This window comes from Mesoplodon mirus (assembly GCF_964341445.2).
Source record: "Mesoplodon mirus genome assembly, chromosome: X".
NCBI classification, from domain to species: Eukaryota; Metazoa; Chordata; class Mammalia; order Artiodactyla; family Ziphiidae; genus Mesoplodon; species Mesoplodon mirus.
This window is the reverse complement of record NC_138981.1, coordinates 116,534,992-116,553,779: the sequence shown is the minus strand read 5'-3', so window position 1 is coordinate 116,553,779 and position 18,788 is coordinate 116,534,992. Positions and strand designations below refer to the sequence as shown.

Here is an 18,788-nt window from a genome sequence, read left to right as displayed (position 1 = left end):
CCTTTTAAGAGGCAAATGGCTACACAAACAGTGATATATCCATGCCATAGAATCCTATTCTGCAAAGGAAAGAAACAAACTATGGATACATACAACAACCTGGATGACTCTCCAGAGAATGATGCTAAGTGGGAAAAAAAAGCCAATCCTTAAAGGTTACATATTTCATGACTCCATTTATTAACATTTTTGAAATGACAAAATTTTACAAACAGAGGACAGATTAGTTGTAGTTGTCAAGGGTTAGGGATATGGGAAGCAGAAGTGGGGGGAAAGGGAAGGAGGGAGGTGGGCGTGTTTATAAAAGGGCAACACGATGGATGGTTGCAGTGTTGAAACCATTCAGTAACTTGACTGTGGTGGTGGACACATAAACCTACACAGGTGATAAAACTGTATAGAACTCAGTACGCACACACACACACACACACACACAAATGAGTACAAGTAAAACTAGAGAAATCTGAATAAGATCAGTGGATTGTATCCATGTCAATATTCTGGTTGCTATACCATAGCTTTGCAAAATGTTACAATTGGGGAAAACTGGGCAAAGTGTACAAGAGATCTTCAGCTGCATATGAATCTACAGTTATCTCAATAAAAATTCAACTTAAAAGAAGCAAATGCAAAAGCCCACACCGTGCAGGTAGTTGAATGATAACTGAATGTCCGTTTGTACTGCAGGGACCACAGAAGCCATGGAGTCTGGCCTCCATCTTTGAAGGGTTTACAAACATGTTTTGCCGCATTCATCCTGTTCCCATTTGTGAACAAGTGATCACTTGCACAAATGGTCTGCATGAGCTTTGCTGTCTCTGTATTTTAAAGTGGTGATAATCCATGCTAATTCACAGGGGCCTGTGGGCTTAATTGCCATTTGCTCCTTCACTTTAGACCAAATTGTATTATTGTAATCATTGGGAGCTGGAGAACAGAGGTATAGAGTAACTGCATATTTATGAGGCATTTTGTTGCGGATGTACCTGCCAACAGAATATTAAGTAGAACATTTGCTAAGGTACCAAATTCTGCTTGTGATTTGGGTATATCACCTCATATTAAATCTTTGCGTTTTTCTAGCCCACATTTTGCATCTGATTTTTCTTTCAATCACGACCTCTGGAAATATAATTCAGAGCGTGTTTATTAGATTTGTGAGAGATAATGGTGACCAGAAACTGTCACAGACACATCTGCCTGTGGGGTAGAAAAAATATGAAATGAGCATCTTTAAGATGATGAGGAAAAAAAAACTGTTTTCAAAATGTTGTCTGTATTCAGTTTCCAGGCAAGGACATGAAAAATGAATCCTGCAACAGAGAGAGAGACAGGCTGGAAGCTTCCATCTCTGAATCCATAGGTGAATGTCACCCTTTGCAGGAGACTACAAATAAGGAGGTTTGAATGAACTACAAACAGCTCTTGCTTGTCTTTCGTGATGAAAAATGAGGATAGCACAGAGAATTGATGTACGGGGGCAAAACCAAATTGCCTTTTAGCTAGAAGACCCCATCCCAATGAAATCTTTCCTATCAGAGCTGATAACTGGATAGAAGGCTTAACAGTGGGCCAGACAAAGGCCTTAGAAAGTACATAAACTATATAGTCAATCTCTGCATATTTTAAGAATGGTTAGTTCATAAAGTAATTCAAAGCAGCTGGAGCATTAGATTAATTAATAAATCTTAGCAAATCAATAGCTACACACACACAGGGACCCTATGTTTTGATACAGGGTAGATTTTGCAGAATGGACTCAATTCATGTTACTTCATTCTTTTCCAAGAAGGGATTTCTCAAATGCATTAACTAAGAGTGATTTAATCTACATACCTTTAGGAAGACTCTTCGTCTTCATACATGCACAAGTCAGAACAAATCCTTTGTTGGATCATGTGTCTGAGCTGAGATTAGGAAATTACTCTCAATTTACCTAGAGAGGAATTTTAGCTTCTCATCAGTCCCTAATGATCACTTCAAGAAATTCCAGTCACCATCCATTCCTTTTAAAAATACATTAGATTTTTGTCACAGCTAAAACCTGGATACAACTTAAAAGTCCTTTAAAGGGGGCTTCCCTGGTGGTGCAGTGGTTGAGAGTCCGCCTGCCGATGCAGGGGACGCGGGTTCGTGCCCCGGTCCGGGAAGATCCCACGTGCCCCGGAGCGGCTGGGCCCGTGAGCCATAGCCGCTGAGCCCGTGCGTCCGGAGCCTGTGCTCCACAACGGGAGAGGCCACAACAGTGAGAGGCCCGCGTACCGCAAAAAAAAAAAAAAAAAAAAAAAAGAATAGTTAACTTAATAAAATAAGTAGCAAAAAAGGTAAATCAACTTAAATTGTAAAAGCTTATATCCTTTTCTCTTAAAATTGTACGTTTAATAATGTGTCCTATGAAATTACAAGCCCATGTATACTGAGATGTGTGTACAAGAAAATTCATTGTAGCATTACTTGTAACTGCAAAAATTTGGAAGCAATTTAAATGCTCATCCGTGGTGAGTTAGTTCAATAAATTATAGTACATCTATAAATGGATATAGGAAGCCCCAAAATGGATGAGGTGGTTATAAACCTACTGATGTGTCCATGATAATATTAAGTTAAAATAAATCAAATTGTAAACCTATGTGTAAATATGCATATATTATTTTTATTTTTTTAGCTATACACATACATACACACCCATGCATACACACACACATTATAAATCCATAGGAAAAAATTCTAAAAAAAAAATAGACACCTCTGTGGAGAGGATGCAGGGTAGGTTTTACTTTATGCTTCATGTATTTTTGCTTTGTTTGAGTTTGTTTTATTCACAATCATTTACTGCATTTGTAATTTTTTTTAATAAAGGAAAGATGCTTAAAAACTACTCCAAAACTAAATTACTAATGACTAGCACCTTTGCCATGATTATTATTTATCACTACACTGTTTAAATATTCCTGAGATATCTCCAACTACAGTGAATACTTGTTTATTAAGCCCAGGTAGCATTCATGGTTTTCAGCAAATGTTCCCCCAAAGCCTTGTTCTCATGAATATATAAATATACACATATATAGTTTATGTGTAAATAGATCTATTGAGAATTGTAACCTAGCAATGTGTTCATTAAAATTTATTTTTGAAAGGTCATAATCCTTCTATGGACCATAAACAGCAATTTATTAGGCAAAAGCTGAAGCTAGACATGTAGTAACCACTCCTATTTATTCAGATAACTGCCCTCTTTTTCCAAGATGTCAGACACCAAGATGGAGGTAGAAGAATTTCTATGGTGTTACAGCTCCTTCAGTGGTGAACAGGCAACGACCATAGCTGGTAGCTTAATTTCCCCAGGTGGATTATCAGCACCAGCAATTCTCTTCAAAGGAAGCTTCTAAGAGAGTGGCTCATAACTGTTTGGGGGCCACAGACTCCTTCGAGGCAGTCCTGCAAGGTGTGTGGGGTGAAAAGAATGGGCTTTGCAACAGGACAGATCTTTGTGCAAATCCCAGCTCCACTACTGATTTGATGGGTGACCTTAAGCAATTTATTTAAACTCTCAGGGCCTCTCTTTCTTCATCCATAACATGCCTGACACATGGCAAGGACTTAGTAAAAGGCAGCAATTATATTATTTTAGAATATGATGAAGACTATAGACTGTCCTCAGGAGGAAAAAAATTCATCTTGCATTTTTAGAATGGTGCGTACCATCTCAAGGGCTTTGCTCACCTGTCAAGGCCATTCTGGACCTCAGGTTAGGAAACCCTGTCTAAGGTTTGGAAAGAACATTTGAAGGAACCTGAATAGTAGAAATAACATTTTCTACTCCTTTTACTGATTGTCATTTTAGGTTATGTTTTCTTTGGCTTGTTTGTTGCATTGGATTATTTGTATATTATGCCCACCAAGACTTAATCAGACCAAGAGGATAGATTGTACATTAAAAAGTGTACAAAAGAGCAAAATAAATGAGGGGCATCTAACACTTTATCACTTCAGTTAGATTTAGTCATTTACCAGCAAAGTGGTATGAAAGGCCATGGCAATTCACTGGCCAGATTAGGTTTTCAAAGACCACTGCTAAGCATATGGATTTAATAGAGCCATACTTCTGGTTCCTTCCATCAAAAATAAAGTTACTTTAAACTGCTTTGAGTGAGCTGTTCAGGCTTAACCTACTAGCTCGGTTTTGTAATCAGAGCCGGCTAGGACTTTTCTCTTTCGTTTCCAAGCCTTCAGAAAGGAGAAAAACCAAATACTTTCAGGTAGTAGCTCAAAGGAATGGCTTTCCTGTTCCTTTGCATTAGTCTGAGCTCAAAGAAACACAGAAACCCTCTGCCATTAACTCAAACAGCATCCAGACCGTTGGTGAAAACCTATCTCCATAGTCTGCAGGAGCCCTATTAGGCATGGATCTAGCCCCCATTCCCTCGCTAACTCCTCCCAAATCCATAAGAACAGTAAATACTATTCCTCTAAGAATAAGTGAACATTTCAGGAAATGAGAAAAAATTCTATCTTGATGCTGTTATCAATGACTTTACCCACACTTCAGGACTGCAGCTGTTGATGATGGAGAAGATTGGATTGGACGGGAGAGTGGGGTTGTACAGAGAAAAGCAATCTTATATTTCCTCCTAAAAACTGGAAAGAAGGGAGGAAATACATGTGTAATTCCAAAAACCCAGTTTTCTTACAAGAATTCCATCTAAGAGTTCTCCCACAAAGTCTTTGCTCTCAAAAGAAAAATGAATTGGTTTATCAATATCATTCCCCACTAAAAGGGACTGGGGCTCTTTGGTAAAATGGCTGATTCTTGGGCTGAGTGGGAAGACTACAAGATGAGCCTGTAACATCTTGTTGTGCTAGAAAGTACGGAAGTGCTCGAAAAATAATGGGAATGTGTCAAAAGGACACAAGAGCCAGACTGAAGGACTCCCACTGGCCAAATCTGGGCCAATTTGAGCAATAAAATAAATGACAGCAACAGATTGTAACCCATTGAATAAACTAAGAGTCCATGAGTTCATGCTGATATAAACATATAAACAACTGAAGGAATAAATAAGTAAATGTAGAAGAAAAGAACACTCTCCCTCACCATAGAATACTAACTAATACTAACTGATAAATGCACTGAAAGTGCATCTGTCCACATTTGGGGAAGGGAAAAGAGAAAACAAATGAAATTTTTGTAACAAAAAAATCAATTTTAGGGCTTCCCTGGTGGCGCAGTGGTTGGGAGTATGCCTGCCGGTGCGGGGGACACGGGTTCGTGCCCCGGTCCGGGAGGATCCCACATGCCGCGGAGCTGCTGGGCCCGTGAGCCATGGCTGCGGAGCCTGTGCGTCTGGAGCCTGTGCTCTGCAGCGGGAGAGGCCGCAGCAGTGAGAGGCCCACGTACTGCAAAATAAATAAATAAATAAATAAAAATAAATAAAATAAATTTTATCATCTTTTTTAGCCATAGAGTCAAATCCAGATTATACAATAGTATTATGAGTCAATACTGGTGCAAGTAAGCCAAAATAGTTGATATACAAAAATCATCTCTATTTGACATTAGCATGTGACTTTACTTTGGCAGAAGAGTTTCTTCCTAATTATATTTTGCCTGGGCTAATATGAAAAGTTAGATTAGTGTTCCCAGAGCACACACCAACTGAACACTTTGAGGGGGCGGTTAGAAGTGGAGTTGGGGGGAGACCAAGGAAAAGGCAGCTTGGGCTTAAAATTTGCTGCACACAATCCTCACTCATATAATCAAAAGATGACTATTTCCATCTACCTAACTGCCTTATTATATTCACGGTGCAACAGCAATTTATTTCTCCAATGCCTTTTCCTGAGCCAAATTACCTGATTTATTCTGTCTCTGGAGACGGCTTCTCACTGAGGCACTGACAGGGGCCTGAAGGATGGACAACACTGAAGCTGCAGGGCTTCCGCTTCCATTCAGGAAAGGGAGACAGGGCGCTGCCCGGAGTGTATCCTGATTCCTCCCTTCCATTTCCTCACTAAGGGGGCTGCAGCTTTAAGAGGCTCAAGATGGCCACGTACCTGGTTACCACTGGCTCTGCAGTCAGGCAACCTGGGTTGGAATCCCAGCTCTGATGATCATCAGGTGGGTCGCTTTGAGCAAGTAACTTAACCTCCAGATGCCTCACCGTTTGCTTCAGTAAAATGGGAATTCAGGGCCACAGTGTTGCATGAATGCACAACCCAGGGCCACCACTATAGTCTACACCAAATAACACCCCTACCTGCCAGCCTTACAAGACTGTTTGAAGATTAAGTGACATGATGTGTGCTCTCAAGCATTGCTGAAAGACATGTGCATTGGTACAGTCTTTTGGTGGGCAATTCGGCAATATCTATGAAAGTATAAACTGAGTATGCCCTTTGTTTCATAGGTAGCTATTAATGAATCATGATACTATCACCATTGTGTACCTCACAACCCAGGGCACTAGGCAAATATCTGAGGCTTGCTGCACATCAACCTAATTCCACTCCCAGCACAGCCCATGACAAACCAAAAAGAGCTTTATGGCAGAATGGAACATTAACCTTTCTCTGAATTAGGGGTGTAATGTTGGGACCACCACTCTAGAACTGACAGCCGTAACAGCACACTACGCAGGCTGGCAGGAAGTGACAACTTCCCTGCTTTGGGACGATGTCCCCATATGAAAGCTTCTAGATACTCCCTGGCCCTACAGAATTCTCTCCCTCCATTCCTCCACTGAATATCTTCCAAAAGCAAATAAATACATGTCTGCCTACACATACTCGCCTGCACACACACACACACACACACACACACAAAACCATACACCAGAACTCATAGCATCCACCTGCCAGGGAGCTATTTCTGAACCATTCATGGTGGATGACCAAGTGCTCTTTTCTGTCCTTGGCTTATGTGATTATAGTATCATCATCTTTCATGTGCCTAATAAATCAAGAGTTAATCCCACATGGCAATAATTGCTATGAAACCTAAGTCTCAATTATGGTTGGTTAACATTGCTTTTCTGTCCAGCCCTCCAAAATGACATCAAATACAACACTTAAGAATGGTTATGGGCTTCCCTGGTGGCGCAGTGGTTGAGAGTCCGCCTGCCGATGCAGGGGACATGGGTTTGTGCCCCGGTCCGGGAGGATCCCACATGCCACAGAGCGGCTGGGCCTGTGAGCCGTGGCCGCTAAGCCTGCGCTCCGCAACGGGAGAGGCCACAGTGGTGAGAGGCCCATGCACCGCAAAAAAAAAAAAAAAAAAAAAAAAAAAAAAAAAAAAAGAATGGTTATTATGGTGAGCATAAATCTCCAGGGCTTACTTGTCCCTTAAAAGAGAATGTATCATAATTTCACATGGTCTACAAGGGCCTCTGCTCTCTGCAGTATGATAGTATAAAACCAGTTGCCAAAGACATGAACAAGCAAGTAACTAAATCAGAAATATAAAAAGATGGGCTCTCACTTTTTAAAACACAAGTTAGAACAATAATAAGATACCATTTTTTGCCTTTTAGAATGATAACACTTTAGACTGAGAATATCCAGTACTGACTAGCCTGTGGGGAAACAAGTCACTTTAAAACACTGCTGGTGGTGGGAGTATAATTAGTACAGTCTGCCTTTTTTTCTTTTGAAGGGCAATTTGCCAATATCTATGAAAATTTTAATTGTACATAATTGTGCATATGCTTTTGACCCAGCAATTCCATTTCTATCCATTTATTCTGGACAAACATACATGTGTGCAAAGCTGCAAGTACAAGGATATTTATTGCAGCATTGTTTGTAATTGAGAAAAAAATAGGAAAATCTCTATGTCTCAAGAAGTTAATTGTTACCTCTATACACTGGAATAGTAAAACAAACAAAGTAGATGTATAGAGTCATGGAGAGATTTCCAAGGTTTACTATTAAGTGAAATGGGAGTTACATAAGTATAGATATAGTATTATCCTATTTCAAAGATAAGAGAAAAATGTGTGTGCTGGCATACACTAGAAAAAAATCTGAAAGAATACACTCCAGGTAAGAATGAGTATCTTCAGGTTTGAGATTTAGGGGGATTTTTACTTTCCATGTTATTTCAGTAATATTTGAATTTTTTTATAAATAATGTGTTACATTTATAATCAGAAAAATAAGGATGGATGGATGGATAGATGATAGGTAGATAGATAGATAGATAGATAGGACAGATAGATAGAAACCACTTGTGGCCATCCTTGAGGTTCTGCAGACAGAGGTAAGTCCTGCTTAGATCTGAGCAGAAGTGTGGTGTAGTGGAATCCAAAAAGGCCAGATTCAAGTCCCAGTTCTGCCCCTTCCTAGCTGCGTGAACATGGGAAATGAATGCAGGTAAAAGCATTTAAAATTTTTTTAAAAAATTTTTAATGAAGTATAGCTGATTTACAATGTTGTGTTAGTTTCAGGCGCACAGCAAAGTGATTTGGATATACATATATATTATGTATACATATATAATATCCATACATATGTAATATGTATATTCTTTTACAGATTCTTTTCCGTTATAGGTTCTTACATGATATTGAATATAGTTCCCTGTGCTATACAGTAGGTCCTTGTTGGTTATCTGTTTTACATATAGTAATGTGTATATAGTAGTGTGTACATGTTAATCCCAAACTCTTAACTTATCCCTCACCCCTGTGAAAGCTTTTAAGACAGCGTCTGGCATACAGTGAGCACTATATGAATGTTAAACAAATAAACTCACGTCACTTCTCTGAACCTCATTCCTCCATGGTAAGATGGGAGTAACAATTACCTACCTCGTAGGGACGTTATGAAAGCTGATGCAATAACTAACAAACTGATGCAATAACTAACGTTTAGGTCACATTTGTGAGAAAGTTGATAAACTGCGAAGCCCCATGTAAATGTCAGCTGCCATGTTTGCCATTGTCATTATTAGAGGCCTCTTCCTCCACAACCTCTTCTGCGCCCTCACACATGCAAGCACGACTGCGCTGAGCCCTTGCTGCAGCCTCCAGGCCCTGAGCAGGACTTGGAGGAGGCTGGGCTGTGATGAGTTGGGACAGAAGCTTTGCCCTTCTGTTTGGCCAGGCAACCAGCGTTCTCTGCCGGGCCTCTCCAGGGCCCGCTTCAAAAGCCACTTGTGTCTTTGCATATGATTTAACTATCCATTGCAGATGTCTGCTTGAACGCTGCCATCTGTTCCCTGGCAATTTTCAAGTTCAAATTGCATGATTGCTCCCCTGAAGCGTGTTCTCTCTTGATTTGGCCATCCTCCGTGTCTCTTCGCCTCTATCCTCTGTTTCCTTTTATTTTAAATTACGTGTATTGTTTCCCCCACTTAAAAAAAAAAGAGGTGTTTTTTCCATGATAAAAGTGATATTGTACATGCTTTTTAAAAGAAAAAAAATGGAAAGTATTAGAAAGTAAAAAGATGAGAACAAACTCAGCCAGAGTTCCACCACCCAGAGACAACCACCATTAACATTTTACAATATTTCTTTTGCTGTTTTGGTTCTATGCATGGGTTTTGCTTGTTTCTATGTGGCTGAGATCATATTGTATGAAAAATGTGGTACCCTGCTTTCCTCACTTAACATTATGACATAAGTGTTTTCCATGTTGGGAAAACCTTATCATAAACCCCATTTAAATGATTATGTTACAGCCCCCAGGAGTGCCAGGCATCATTGTATTTGTATCAGGAAGATACACATAACATAAAATTCACCATTTTAATCATTTTAAAGTGTAAAATTCAGTGGCATTTAGTGCATTTACGATGATGTACAATCATCACCATTATCTAGTTCCAGAACTTTTCATCACCCCCAAAGGAAACCCTGTACCAATTAAGCAGTCACTCCCCATCTGCCCCTCCCTTCAGCCCCTGGAAACCACTAATCTGCTTTTTGTCTCTGTGGATTTGCCTATTCTAGACATTTCATATAAATGAAATCATACAATGTGGCTTTTTGTGTCTGGCTTATTTCACTTAGTGTAGTGTCTTAAACGTTCATCCATGTTGTAGCATGTGCCAGTACTTCATTCCTTTATATGGCTGAATAATATTCCATTGTATGGGTATACCACATTTTAAAAATTAATTCATCTATTAATGGATATTTTGGTTGTGTCTACCTTTTGGCTGTTATGAACAGTGCTGCTATGAACATTCATGCTATTGATTTTGTTTGAACACATGTTTTCATTTCTTCTGTGTATATACCTAGGAGTGGGTCATATAGTAATTCTATGTTTAACTTATTCAGTAACAGCTGACCTGTTTTCCACAGTGGCTGCTCCATTTTACATTCCCACTAGCAACATATGAGGGTTCCAACTTCTCTACCTCCTTGCCAACACTTGTAGTTTTCTGTTTTTTTTAAAATTAGTATTATAACCATCCTCAAGGGTGTGAGTGACATCTCATTGTGGTTTTGATTTGCATTTCCCTAACGACTAATGACATTGAGCATCTTTTCATGTGCTTGTTGTCCATTTGCATAACTTCTATTCAAGTCCTTTGCCCATTTTTAACTGGGTTGTCTTTTTATTGTTGAGTTGTAAGCAGTCTTTATGTATTCTGGATACTAGGACCTTATGAGATATATGACCTGCATATAGCTCCCTTTCTGTAGACTGTCTTTTAACTTTCTTGATAGTGTCTTTTGATGCACAGAAGTTTTTAATTTTGATGAAGTCCAATTTATCTGTTTTTTCCTTTGTTGCTTGTTCTTTTGGTGTCATTTCTAAGAATCTATCTATTGTCAAATCCAAGGTCATGAAGATTTACCTCTATGCTTTCTTCTAAAAGCTTTATAGTTGTAGTTCTTACATTTAGATTGTTCATACATCTTGAGTTAATTTTTATATATGGTGTGAAGTAAGGGTCCAACTTCATTCTTTTACATGTGTTTACATGTATTTGTATGTATACATGCATATATGTTTACATACCCAGTTTTCCCATCACCATTTGTTAAGTACATTATTTTTCCCCATTGAATGGTCTTGGCACCCTTGTGGAAAATTAATTGACCATACATGTATGGGTTTCTCTCTGAACTCTCAATTCTGTTCCATTAATCTATGTCTATCCTTATGCCAATAACACACTGTTTTGATTATTGTACTTTGTAGTAGGTTTTGAAATCAGGATGTGTGAGTCCTCCAACTTTGTTCTTTTTCAAGGTTGTGTTGGCTATTCAGTGTTCCTTGCAATTCCATGTGAATTGTGGGATTGGCTTTTCCATGTTTGTAAAAAAGACCATTGGAATTTTTTTAATTTATTGAAATGTTTTCTTTTTGGCCACGCTGCACGACTTGTGCGATCTTAGTGCCCCCACCAGAGATTGAACCCAGGCGCACGGCAGTGAAAGCACTGAGTCCTAACCACTGGACCACCCTAAAAAAGACCATTGGGATTTTGATAGAGTTTGCCTTGAATCTGTGGATCTCTTTGAGGTATATTGCCATCTTAATATTAAATCTGTAAACATGGGTTTTTTCCCATTTACTTAGGTCTTCTTTAATTTCTTTCAGCAATGTTTGTGGTTTGAGTGTAGAAGTCTTTCACCTACTTGGTTAAATTTATTCCTTGGTATTTTATTCTTTTAGAAAGTATTGTAAATGAAATTATTTTCTTCATTTCAGGTTGTTTTGTTAGTGCATAGAATGTACTACTAATTTTTATGTATTGATCTTGTATCTTGCAATTTGCTGAATTTGTTTGTTAACTTAATCATCTGTTTTTCAGATTCTTTAGGATGTTCTTTATGTAAGATCGTATTATCTACAAACAGAGATAGTTTTACTTTTTCTTTCCAGTTTGGATGTCTTATTTCTTTTTCTTGTCCAATTGCTCTGGCTAGAACTTCCAGCACAATACTGAATAGAAGTGGGCATTCTGGTCTTGTTCCGGATCTTAGGGGAAGATTTTAGCTATTCACAATTAAGTATGATGTTCACTATTAGGCTTTCATAGATGCCCTTTACAGCTTGAGGAAGTTTCCTTCTGTTTCTAGAGTATTGAGTGCTTTTATCATGAAAGGGTGTTGGATTTTGTCAAATGTTTTTTTCTGCATCAATTAAGATGATCATATGTTTTTTTCCCTTCAATCTATTAATGTAGTGTGTTACATTGGTAGATGAATTTTTATATGTTGAAACACCTTTGCATTCCTAATATAAATTCCACTTGGTCAGGGTAGATAATCCTCAATATGCTGCTGGAGTTAGTTTGCCAGTATATTGTTAAGAATTTTTGCATCTAGATCCATATGGGATATTGGTGTGTAGTTTTCTTTTCTCATGATATCTTTATCTGCCAGCTACCATTTTTTAACTCTCTAGCAGATTGATATAGCAAGAGAATGTGCCCCAGGTCTTTCTCTGGCGGAGCCAGAGGGAAAATAATACTCTTGCCATATTGCCACAATACTCACTCAAGATGTCATTCTATTTTGCTTTTTGCTAAATTCTAAAGCTGCTTTGCCTGAGGATGCCAAGTTTAAGCAATTTTAAAGCAGAATTGAATTCACTGAGCATAAAACAATGCCAGTTTTTCCCAGAATGCTCCTACTTTTGTATTATCTGATTTTCTGGGCAGTAGTATAACTGGAGTCTTGGCCCCTATTGCCAGTTTCCAGTGCTCAGCATAATGGTTGGCACGTAGTAGGTACTTTATTGCTATTTACTGAATATAATCATTGTGCCCTATATTAGGGTACTGAGTTGGAAGCTGACAGGTGAGCATATGGAGGGCTGTCCCTTGTGCAAAAGTATCAGTGCTGTGGGTGAAGCATCTGGCATAGGATGACAAATTCTGAACTACAGACTGAACTTGTGCCTTGCCCTCTGTTTTAGAGAACCTTTGGCAAAAGATCAGGAGATAGTTCCCTCTCCCTATCAGACCCCAAAAGTAACAAATACATCCATTTTAAAAGTCAGTGAGGTTGGGCTTCCCTGGTGGCGCAGTGGTTGAGAGTCCGCCTGCCGATGCAGGGGACACGGGTTCATGCCCCGGTCTGGGAAGATCCCACATGCCACGGAGCGGCTGGGCCTGTGAGCCATGGCCGCTGAGTCTGTGCGTCCGGAGCCTGTGCTCCACAACGGGAGAGGCCACAGCAGTGAGAGGCCCGCATACCACACACACACAAAAAAAAGTCGGTGAGGCAAATCTGCAAAATTATTAGTGATTAGTAGTCCAAGGTCTGGCCAAAAGAAGACTTGTAAATTGTGTCAAGTGATGTCTCCTCAGTGAGCAGTTGAACGTACAGATAGAGAAGCTCTTTGAAGTTGCCAGATCAGCTCGGCTCATAAGCCTGAGTTTAAAAAGGCATCATTCTCCCCTCACACTTTAATACTGTACAGTCCAAACCCCTAGGACTCATGGACAGTGCTTTGAGACACTTTTTGACAAAAATGCCTCCATTTTCCACTCTGCGGTTTTCTTAAAATAGCTCAGTGTTTTCTAGTCACCGTAAAGAAGTGCTGATTTCTAAGCTATCACATTGGACTTTATTCTTCTACTCTGAAAAATCTTGACTTGTTTGAGTGTATATAATATATATAAAGGGAGCCTTAATGGATTTGTTTTCATAATTTAATATTTTTTGTATTTGCTCTTGTATAATTGTTTTTAAAGGAAAGCATTACAGAATTGAGGGTGGACTTCTTAGAACCAAAGTTGTTCTTAATAAAAATCACCACATACTTGGACCATGAAAAAAAATAAAGGTCAGTGAGGGAATTCCCTGGGGGTTCAGTGGTTAGGACGCTTTCACTGCCATGGCCCGGGTTCAATCCCTGGTCAGGGAACTAAGATCCCACAAGATGCGAGGCGTGGCCAATAAACAAACAAACAAACAAAATAAAAGGCAGTGAATAAAACGTTTAGAACTCTAAGAGATAGATAATTTGCATGATTTTTTCAGTAAAGTCCCTTTATTTTCTGAAGACTGAATTAGTAATCATCAGATATATTCTATACTTGTTTTCCTGTCCTCTCTTGGCAAAGATCCTCCTTGAAATGTGAAAGGTTAGGGGACTGAGATTCTAGGTGCACTGCCCTGCATCATCTTAGGAGGAGTGGACAAATGAGGTTTAACCCTGGTCAGGCACTGTGGGCATGATCTGGTCACTGTTTCTCCCCCATGAGGTGACCTGCTTTCCTCTACTTTATCCAAGAGTTCTGATCCATAGAACCTGACTGAGCATCAGAGTCTGAGTGTAATAGTTGCTAGGGTGCTGTAACAAAGTACCACAAACAACAGAAATGTATTTTCTCACAGCTCTGGAGGCTAGAAGTCTGAGGTCAAAGTGTCAGCAGGGTTGTTTCCTTCTGAGGACTCTGAGGGAAAAATCTGTTCCAGGCCTCTCTCCTAGCTTCTGGTGGTTTACTGACAATATGTGGTGTTCTGTGGCTTCTGCTGCATCACCCCAATCTCTGCCTTTATCCTCACACGGCCTTCTCCTTGTGTGCTTGTCTGTGTCCAAATGTGCCCTTTGTATAAGGACCACCATCATATTGGATTAGGGGTCCACATTACTACAATGTGACTTCATCTTTCCTTGACTAATTACATTTGTAATGCCCCTATTTCCAAACACAATCACATTCTCAGGTGCTGAGGGTTAGGACTTCAACATATGAATTGTGGGAGGGAAACAATTCAACTCATAATACTGCATAAGGCTCAAGGCCCAGCTAACCACCTGGCAACACCTTCTATTCAAGGAGGGAGAGGGGGCAGAGCAGATTTGGGGGACGGGTCCCACCGGAGTCATTGGCTGTATCAGTCCTGTAGAGAATCTGCCCACTGTGAAGGTAAGCATTCTGCCAAGGGCGCACCATGCCTGCCTCAACTAGGAAATGTCATTACTCACTCATAAAAGGGCTCTTCTGGCTCTTAGTATCACAAATCCTTGCAAATGAATAGCCAGGAGCATTGAAAAACTTGGTAGACCAGGTGCTGGCAGACCCATGGCTGTCTGAGTAGATACAGTAGATTCATGCTTGATACTGGGGAGCTTCATTACCCACATCACCACGGCCATCCTGTTGACAACCACAGAGGCCCAGAGGTACTGCCATCCATTGCCTATACTTCCCACTGGTCTTGTGAGTAAACAACTAATCTTTAGATAAACCCTTGTACATTGTTGGTGGGAATGTAAATTGGTGCAGTCACTACGGAAAACAGTATAGAGGTTCCTCAAAAAACTAAAAATAGAGTTACCATATGACCCAGAAATTCCATTCCCGAGTATATATCTGGAAAAAATGAGAACTCTAATTTAGAAAGATATATGCACCCAGTGATCAAAGCAGCACTATTTACAATAGCCAAGATGTGGAAGCAAACTGAGTGTCCATCAACAGATGAATGGATAAAGAAGATGTGATATCTATATCTATATCTATATAATGGAATATTACGCAGCCATAAAAAAGAATGAAATTCTGCCATTTGCAGCAACGTGGATGGACCTAGAGAATATTATGCTTAGTGATACAAGTCAGACACTGAATACAGTATATCATTTATATGTGGACTCTAAAATGTAATGCAAATGTATATGCAAAACAGAAACAGGCTCACAGATATAGAAAATAAACTAGTGGTTACCAGTGGGGGAAGGAAGGGGGAGGGACAATAAGGGAGTAGGGGATTAAAAAGTATACACTATTATGTATGAAATAAGCTACAAGGATATATTGTATAGCACAAGGAATTCTAGCCATTATCTTGTAATAACTTTTAATGGAGTATAATCTGTAAAAATACTGAATCACTATGTTGTACACCTGAAACTAATATAATATTGTAAATCAATATACTTCAATAAAATTAATTAATTAGTTAATAAAAACAGATAATATATTAAGCCTGGAACATTGTATATGGAAAAAAATTTCCTACCATCAACGAATAACTTTGCCCTCTAAAAATGTAAAAAAAGACAAAACCAAAAAACCAGATCTGCCATATATAGAAGCATCCAACTTTGAGCCTCATTTCTCTCACCAGTCACCAGTTACAGAGTTTTCCAACATGTTCTCTCCTCCAGTACCTAGGTTGCTGACCATGCATGTGGCCTGCCAAGAGTTCTTTTTGGAATGGGAGGCAAAGGAATTACCCTCACAAAGGTAATGAGATTGTTCCTTCAAAACTTGGGCCCAAGGCCCATGTCTCACCCAACAAAATGGATGCCCTTACTCATAAAGCCAGAAGTACCCTGGACCATTCATTTACTTGACACTGATGATCACTGAGGCCCAACTATGTGGCAGTGTTGGAGTGCAGTGATAGAACGAACACGTGTCCACACCAGATCCCTGGCCTTCATCAGTTTAACATTCCAGAGAGAGAGAGGCAGTCACTCAACAAGGAAAGAGAATTACAAATTGTGAACAGTACTCGGAAGGAAATTAACAGGCTGATGAGCTAGATAATGCGAGGGGCAGGGATGAGGGGAACCGGAATGTCTACATTCAATCAGATAGTTAAGGAAGGCCTCTCTGAAGAAGAGTCATTTGGGACTTCCCTGGCAGTCCAGTGGTTAGAGGTCCATGCTTCCACTGCAGGGGGCACAGGTTTGATCCCTGGTTGGGGAACTAAGATCCTGCAAGTCAAGTAGCCAAAAAAATAAATAAATAAATACAAATTTAAAAAAATTTATGAAGAAGAGTCATTTTAGTTTAGTCCTAGGAGATGAAAAAGAGCCAGGTTTACAAAGATGTGAAGTAAGAGTGACCCAGACATGGGTAATAGTATGCGCAAAGGCCTTGAGGTGGGACTGTGCTTGCCATTCCCGAGGACTAGGAAGGAAGCTGGTGTGTCTGGAGTGAGAGAGAGGGAGAGGAAGCATAGTAGGAAATGAGGCCCAAGAGGCACTGAGACCAGATAGCGCAGTGCTTTTTAGGGCTAATTAAAGAGTTGGGATTGTATTCTAGTTGTGATGGAGACATATTGGCAAGTTTTGAGTAAAAGAGTGACATGATCTGACTTAATACATCAAAGGATTGCTCTGACTGCTGTGTTGAGAGTAGGCTATCGCAGAGCAAGAATAAAAGCAGGGAGCCCAGAGGCTATTTCTGTTTTATTCCTTCCCTCCACCCTCTCTTCCTCCCTCCCCCGCTCCACTCTGCAACTATTCAGTTCCTGACCTCAGTCTTCCTCCCTTCTTTCTGGCATTGCTCTCACCTTTAGACCTTACAACAGATTTGGTTTCTTCTTCTTGACCCTTGGTATTTCCTCCATGGGCATGGTTTTGCTCCACACTCTGGCCTCATCCAGCGACAGCATCTGAATCACCCTCTGCCCGATCTAGGCTTGGCCCTCGCCCTGTCTCCCACGATGACCCTCACAGTTGGGAGGCTGGTGACTCTTCTAGAGCCTGAAGGGGACTGAACCTTAGTCATACCATTTTTTTCAAGAACCAATTTTTGTTCCAGGAAGAAAATGATAACTTTCTCACCAACTGAAGGACAATGAGAACTGTTTAATAACCTAAAAGAACACTGCCTTGCATCATGAATTTGAAGGTTTAAAATCTGCACATCTATCATAATTTTCATTGACCAATGACATTCCTCACAAAACCCATTCTAACCTTCCAGTATCACACACTCTTCCACTTTTTCTTCCAAGACTACACTAAAGACTTCTAGATCGTTCTATTCCTAGATCCCTCTTATCCATGCCCCATGCCCTACCCACACACACACAAATCCACTTAGAGTTTGTGTCACATACACCACCACCGTACAGGTGTTCAGGGTTTTATCATTTCAAACTGCATTAATTTATTAAATCAGCAAATATGTACTGACAAGCTGTGTGTCAAGACCTGTGCTGGATGTTTTGGATAAAGAATTGGAGCAAACACAGTTTCTTGCCTTTGAGGAAATAGTCAGGGAAAAGAGAAATCAACATCCTAGCAGGTAGTCAAGGCCAGGCGACAGAGTTGCCACTGTGCCCCCTAGATCCCATTTCAAACTTTATGACAAGAAACATGGTTTCCCATCAGGCTCTGCACACAGTCAGTGCTTGTTGTTGATGGTGATGATGATTTGGTATTTTTCCAGAAGATCAGCTCTCAAATCTGAGGGCCACTCAAATTAAACCCCACTTCTGTTTCATTAAGGAACTGTCCCTCATTGGCATGTATGGCCTGTTAGCTAAAGACTGATGTGCTAAATGAGCAGTGTTACCAATTGAATTCACTTAACATGGACGAGATTGCAATCTTCCAGGACAACCTCGTTCTTACGTCTCCAAATTACCAGCTACTTCAGTTCAACTGTCTCCATCATCTATTTGCTGCAGAATAGAAACAAAGACAGAATCTATCTCCATTCTGATCACAGAGTTTAGGCAAGGGCTGGGCCTCCCAGAACAGATGCCTGTTCGTCACACCTCAACTTCCCTGTCTATACTCTATGATTGTTGCCATATATATATATATATATATATATATATATATATATATATATATATATCATGGAGACAGAAAGACGATATCATAATGCTCCAGGGAGCTTTAAATAAAGCATTATGCATAAGAGAAAACAGCCTAAAAGAAAACCCAAATCTTATGTTAGGTGTGTATCAGCCACCAAATGGCATGTCAGAGCTTCATTAAGATATGTCAAAGACAGCAGTAGTCCAAGCTACTGTCTACTTGGGGCCAGTTCTCCATCAGTCACAGGGAATCCTGAGAGAGTGGATTCACTTGCTGAAGCTCCAGCTTGTCCTATAGCCATA

General features: G+C 39.9%; 1 protein-coding gene across 1 annotated transcript in view; it reads right to left on the bottom strand.

Moving 5' to 3' along the window:
• The window catches only part of ADGRG4 (adhesion G protein-coupled receptor G4), a gene marked incomplete at both ends in the record, with an annotated part of 118,422 nt that overhangs the window by 99,452 nt on the left and 182 nt on the right, over positions 1–18,788 (bottom strand).